The 6,362-nt window shown below is 41.2% G+C and overlaps 1 pseudogene; it reads left to right on the plus strand.

Annotated features, from left to right (window-relative positions):
* The first annotated feature begins 5,227 nt into the window (after positions 1-5,227).
* LOC121039026 (60S ribosomal protein L23a-like) lies at positions 5,228-5,690 on the plus strand (annotated as a pseudogene).
* The last annotated feature ends 672 nt before the right edge of the window (positions 5,691-6,362 follow it).

Below are 6,362 nucleotides of genomic sequence, written 5' to 3' on the forward strand. Positions count from 1 at the left end.
AATACCACACATAACTAATGGCTACAGTATTGAGACAACACAATTATAAGCAGTGGTGACCTTGAATTAACTCCTCTAGGAATGGATTCCTCTGTTATAAATTCAGAAATGAGAGTTTATATTATACGAATTTTTCTTTCAGAAACTAACCTAAAAAGATGAGAGATGAAGCTTCCTACTCTTTTTGACATGAGGAAGGCAGTGGAATTAGAGGGAATTAGGACTGACCTGGGTCACTGGGGCAATTAGTCAATCTATCTATACCACTGTAATGGAGATTATAAGGGTCTCTACCTCTTAGGTGGTTAAGCAGATTGACAAAGGATATGCTCAATACACAGGTTTTTGTTGTTGTTGTTTTGTTGTTGTTTTGTTTTTAATTAAGTAGATGGTTTGTACTTCAGTAAATTAATTGGGCATATAAATGTTCTTCCTTCTTCCCTATTTCCATTTTTTTCTTTGTAACTGAAATCTAGACCTAGTTGTATCATAGAAATTAGAAATTATTTGACTTACTGCAGAAATTATTTTAGGAATAGATCAGGGAACTATTCCAGTTGTGGATGAAGAAAAACAGCTGCATTTTCTTCCTGCCTATATTGATATGTATATATTTTTAATGTTTATTTATTTTTGAGAGAGAGAGACAGGCAGAGCATGAGAGAGGAAGGGGCAGAGAGAGGGGGAAACAGAACTTGAAGCAGGCTCCAGGCTCCGAGCTGTCAGCACAGAGCCTGACTTGGGGCTCGAACTCACGGACTGCGAGATCATGACCTGAGCCGAAAACCAAGAGTCAGATGCTCAACTGACTGAGCCACCCAGGCACTCCTTTATTTTGATTCTTAACAGTTCTTTATTAGAGTAGTATAGGTTTATAAATAAAATTAATTTACCCATCAGAGGGTCATGTGATAGTTAAACAGCAAAATGTAAGTATAATTGTGATACAATTAAATGATATGCCAATGATTTATTAATCAATGATTAAATATACTCAAAGCTTGAACTGAATCAAGCTCTTCCAGAACCTGAGGGCATGGAAGGAGGGCGTTCTTATAGAATCTGAGGAGCAGTGGCCTCTCTCAAGGTCTAGCTGCTTCTGTTTGGGCTCCCAAACAGCTTCTGTTACTCCCAGCTGTATGTGAGCCCACATTATGACCTATCAAGTGAAGGGACTGCTTTTATCTTCCACCTGAGGAAGAACTCTTGGATTCTGATTCTCTCCTGAGGTTTGTTCATCATGTGACTTTACACAGGGCTTTGTTTGTCAATCTGTTTGTCAATGGAGAAATGATAAACTGAGAGTCAAAGCTGAAATTATGCACACATTAGGCATCTCTGTTCGTCTATTCATTCAGCAGTAATGTTTTCTAGGGATATAGAAAATGACTCTCACATAATTCTCTCATTCTCACAGAAGTTCTAGCTTTCCACAGGCAGGAGAACAAAAAAATATAGTAAAGCATTATAGGTATGATAGCCAATTCTACCTGGGCCGAGGTGGGGTGCCAGAGAAATGATTCATAAAAGAGGGGATCTCGAGAGTCTTGAAACATTATAAATGCTAATGCTGCAGAGAGGGGTAGGGGTGGGGAAGGGCAGTCCAAGCAGAGCCTGAGGCCAAAGCCAAGAGACTCGACACCATGCAGTGTGCTCCAAGGAGCCGTAAGTCATTGGTCATGGTTGAAGCCTAGCTTTTGCATATCATGCCAGGAAACAAGAATTTCATCATGCCTAGTGAAAGAGCCAACAAAAGGTTATATGCTGGGGAGTAGCAGGATCTAACTGGTGTCTAGAAATATCACTCTGAAAGCAGAGGAGAAGATGGATGGGAAGTATATCTGTTCCCATAAGACACTATATCCATCGCAATAGCCCAGGCACAAGAGGATGGAGACGTATGAATGAAAGCCTTAGCGATTAGGAAACAGAAAAGGGAGTTAATTTTAACGTCGTCAGTTATGTAAGAAATACAAAAGAAATACTGTGCTCAGAAGTTTAAGGTTTACTTAGAGACTTCACTCACTCATGAAAAGTTTGATTCTCCATTCTCTGAAATCCTGACTCAGTAAGTATGGGTGGTGCCTGGGAATCTGTATTAAGCAATAACAACAACAAACTCTCCAGATGATTCTGTTGAGCAGCCAGGATGGACATCCACAGGCCTAAAAAAATAATTCTTGAAGTTGAAAGGAGTCATATCAGAGTCATTGGAGGAGGCTTCTTCTGTGAAAGTGGTTCTTCTACTTTTTTTACAATGTCCACTTGGCAGAGGGGAAAAAGTGCCCTGAGGCTCTCAGGAAAGAACTAACAGGTGTTTTGCAAATTGGCTGAATTTGTGCAGAAGCCAGCTCTTTGTAGATTCATGAATTAGAGCTCCCCATAAAATGTTAATAGTGTGTTAATTTTAGTTTATGAATATAAACTTTGGTCTTGTCCTAAAGTGACCACTGGTGTTTTGTCTAAGCCCATATTAACTGAGAAATTTCAGCCTCTCAGGGTTACTATCCTGAAGACATCTGATGAGGAATTCTAGGTGCCTGAGGCTGTTTGAACCAGGGGTTGAGAGATTAGGGAGAGGAAAATGATGTAAGATAATAACACAGTCCCCAGATCCCATGACCTTTTAACTTGCACATTTCTAGGGAGTCAGATTTTTGCTTGATAAACTTTTGGCAAAATTCTCAGGAATAGATTTTAGTATTTCCACCAGAGGGCAGTGATGTCTTCTACAATGTTAGTGACTGTGGTTAAGAAAATTTGTCATTCTTTTTTTGGACTTGCAGTGGGTGTGAGTAGGAAGAACTGATTAATTCTGACTGCCCATGGTCATTAGGGTGGATTTGAAGCCAAATTCCAGCAGAACACAGAGCAGGGAAGGTTAAATAGCATCTGCAGAACTACAGAGTCTTTTAAACCAGAGTGACTGCTTGATTAAATCAGTTGCCACTGTTGGTTAAATAGAATAGCTATCTTAAGACTCTGAAAATTCATAATTCGTGAAGCTCCTGTCTAGTAGCCTTAGGACTCAGATTTGGCAAGAGTTATGGGTCCCATGAAACCACAAGAAACAGATTTATACTACAACAGAGGACAGGGGAAAATTGCTTCTGAAGAACTCATACGCTTAATGGCTTCGGGCTCTATCTGTCACTAATTCCACCTTAGCTTGTTATGAGAGATTCAGCTGCTGGAAGAATGAAATGATATTTCCACTGGGGTAATATTAATGGGCATGGCCGTTAGCAAGACTGAGGAGCAATCCCGGTGTTATGGTAGAAAAATGATTTCAGAATTGGGGGTAGATATTTGGATGCTGGTGGTACCCTTTTAATGATAGAGGACCGTCACTTCCTATAATGGGTGTGGGTTAGGATCCTAAAATGTGTGTGTGTGTGTGTGTGTGTGTGTGTGTGTGTGTGTGTGTGTGTGTTCCTGGCTCTGCCACTAAGTGTGTAATCTTAACTAAGTCAGTTGTCCCCTCTGGTGTCCACAGTCCATACCTGTAAAATGAGTCAGTTTGTCCAGGTAAGCTTTTAGAATCATCACAGCTATAAAATTTTAAATTCTATGAAAACACAAATCTATTCCTACTGTAGGATTGAGCTACCATCTGGACAGCTCAGAGTGGCTCTGTGGAAGAGGCTTTTAAGTATGGACACGAAGTGGGGGACCCTTTACCAACTTTATCCAGCAGCACAGATTTTGAATTTTAGTAATAAAAGAACATAGTTCTTTGCTGTATTCAATGGGCAAAGACCTGGGAGAAATGGATGATATCAAGTTTCATCTAGAAGGCATTAGTACATTTATTTCCACCCCATTACTTTACAAATGAGGAAGAGGAGTCGAGCCAAGCGTCTTCAAAATTCATTCATGCAGACACTGTTCTGGGTGGAGATACAAAAGCAAACAAGGCAGACAGAGTTCCTGTGCTCTTGAGCTTAAATTTGAGCTGGAGAAGAGCTAAGTGTACAGTGTTGAGGATAGTGGGAGATCAGAGGGCAAAGTAGAGGAAGAAGAAGGCAAGTACGAAGGTTCCATTTCATCTAGGTTTTCTGAGAAGGCCTCTCAAGAAGACCATTTTGAACAGTGTCCTCAGGAAGTCACCTGGAGATTGTTTTAGGTGCAGAGAACAGTGAGTGCGAAGGCTTGGGGGCAACCCAAGAATAATGTGCAGAACCAGGATTTGCTCATTCACTGGCGCATTCATTCACTCGTTCAACAAACGCTCAGTGCCTGCTCTGTGCTATGCCCTGTTTCTGCCCCAGGATTAGAATCTTGAATTAGAATTCAAAAGCATTTGTGTTCAACCACCTCAAATATGCCTCCCTGATACAGTGTCCTTTTCTTCAGCACCCACTCTTTGCTGGGTACCTTGTAGGCATTTTGTTGAAATTAATCTTCAAAACAATTCCATGAGACTGTTTTGTAAAGAATAAAAATAAATATACTAAGAAATGAAGAAAAATGGAACCTAATGTCATTTATTTCAGTATGTACTAAGTTAGATGGAAAGACTCATTCCTTTGTCTTGTGAATAACTGCTATAAGTTATCAAAATGACTCCGTTGATATTATTCAGTTAATTCATGTGGATGTTTACTGAGCTTCTACCTTTGCCTGGTGTGGTATTGGAAAAATGAATAAAGTAGGAAGTCACACCAAGAATTGCAGTAAGTTGATAAATCTTCTAAGTGTCGGGGGGAAGTAAGAATGAACACGGTGGCAAGAGGATCTAAACGAAGAATCTGAGTCTTCCTGGGGGAAGGCAGGAAAAGCTTTATAAATCAATGAAGCCTTGGGCAGGAAACTGAAGGTATTGTGCCACGGGGACATGGACGCATACCTTCAAAGCAGATACTTTAAAGGGGTTACTACGGGAAAACTTACAAGCAGAGAATTGTTTGTGCGGTAAAGCACAATCTTCTGCTCTCTCACTGACCTGTAGTTTAGTCCAGTGCTAGGATGCATACATGATGGCTTATGTTCCAGTTTAAAGAGGTTCCAACCCTGTAGGGTCAGAGGAATGGAGGACATGCCTGCGACTATGTAACAAGGGGTGAGCAAATGATATTGTTAGAAAGGGGAGCCTCAGAGGCCTAACAGCTCTTGTTTTCTAGACTTTTTGTATGTTAACCCAGACCCCCTGAGACGGCTCTCTGTTAATCTATCTGAAGGGGAAGGAGTGAATCTGCAGGCCCATCAAGATCTGTCTTTCATGAAGATGGTACTGAAGGTGACAAAGGAAGCCCCTACCCCTTGCTTTGAAGGTCAGAAAGTGGTGCTGAAAAGCATCCACAATCACACAAAAAAAGAAGATATGCAAGTTACCTACATTCCGACGGCCCAAGACACTGCGTCTCCGAAGACAGCCCAAATATCCTCGAAAGAGCGCCCCCAGGAGAAACAAGCTTGACCACTATGCCATCATCAAGTTCCCCCTGACTACAGAGTCGGCCATGAAGAAAATAGAAGACAACAACACTCTTGTGTTCATTGTGGATGTCAAGGCCAACAAGCACCAGATCAAACAGGCCGTGAAGAAACTCTATGACATTGATGTGGCCAAGGTCAACACTCTGGTCAGGCCCGATGGAGAAAAGAAGGCATATGTTTGACTGGCTCCTGACTATGATGCTTTGGATGTTGCCAACAAAATTGGGATCATCTAAATTGAGTCCAGCTGGCTAAATCTGAATTTAAACTTTTTCACCATAAAAAAAGGATCTGTCTGTTTTTGGATGGATGAGTAGGAGTGTAAAGGGGCAGGAGGGCATTCCTGAAAGAGGGAACAGTATATTTAACTGTAGGAAAACTAGAAACCATGGTGTGTTTAGAGAACTGCAGATATATTGTCAGGATTATACAGTGTGAGGTAGGTGGGAGATGGGCCTCAGAAGGCGAGGGGCATCTGGAAGGGGGATTCTAGAAAGGTCACCTGAAGAAGCATATCCAGATGGTTTTATATGTCGCGTTAAGGTATTTGAAGTTTACATTTTAGGCCAGCAGAGCCAGTCACATACCCTATGTGAGTGATGTGAGCGGTGGTGGACTGTGGTGGCCTGGGATCCAGGGCATCACCATTCAATGGGAAGTAGGTGGCATTCAGCTCCATGTGGTTACTGAATGTGGAAATTTGTGTCCAGTGTTACCAGAGATTTGGATTTTTCAAGCTGAGCCATAAATTTAAATTTGTACACAAAATATTCTCATTTTAATGTTGGAAACAAGTTCAAATTTACTTAACAAATAAGTGGTCCAAACTGAACATTAACTGGATTGGTCTCTGGTTTCTGATCCTTGCAGGGGAGTGAAAGGGGTGTCATGTGAAATCTTAATAGAGTAGCTGATCAGTTTTG

This window comes from Herpailurus yagouaroundi, unplaced genomic scaffold, assembly GCF_014898765.1.
Source record: "Herpailurus yagouaroundi ecotype Mexico unplaced genomic scaffold, PumYag 166, whole genome shotgun sequence".
Lineage (NCBI taxonomy): Eukaryota > Metazoa > Chordata > Mammalia > Carnivora > Felidae > Herpailurus > Herpailurus yagouaroundi.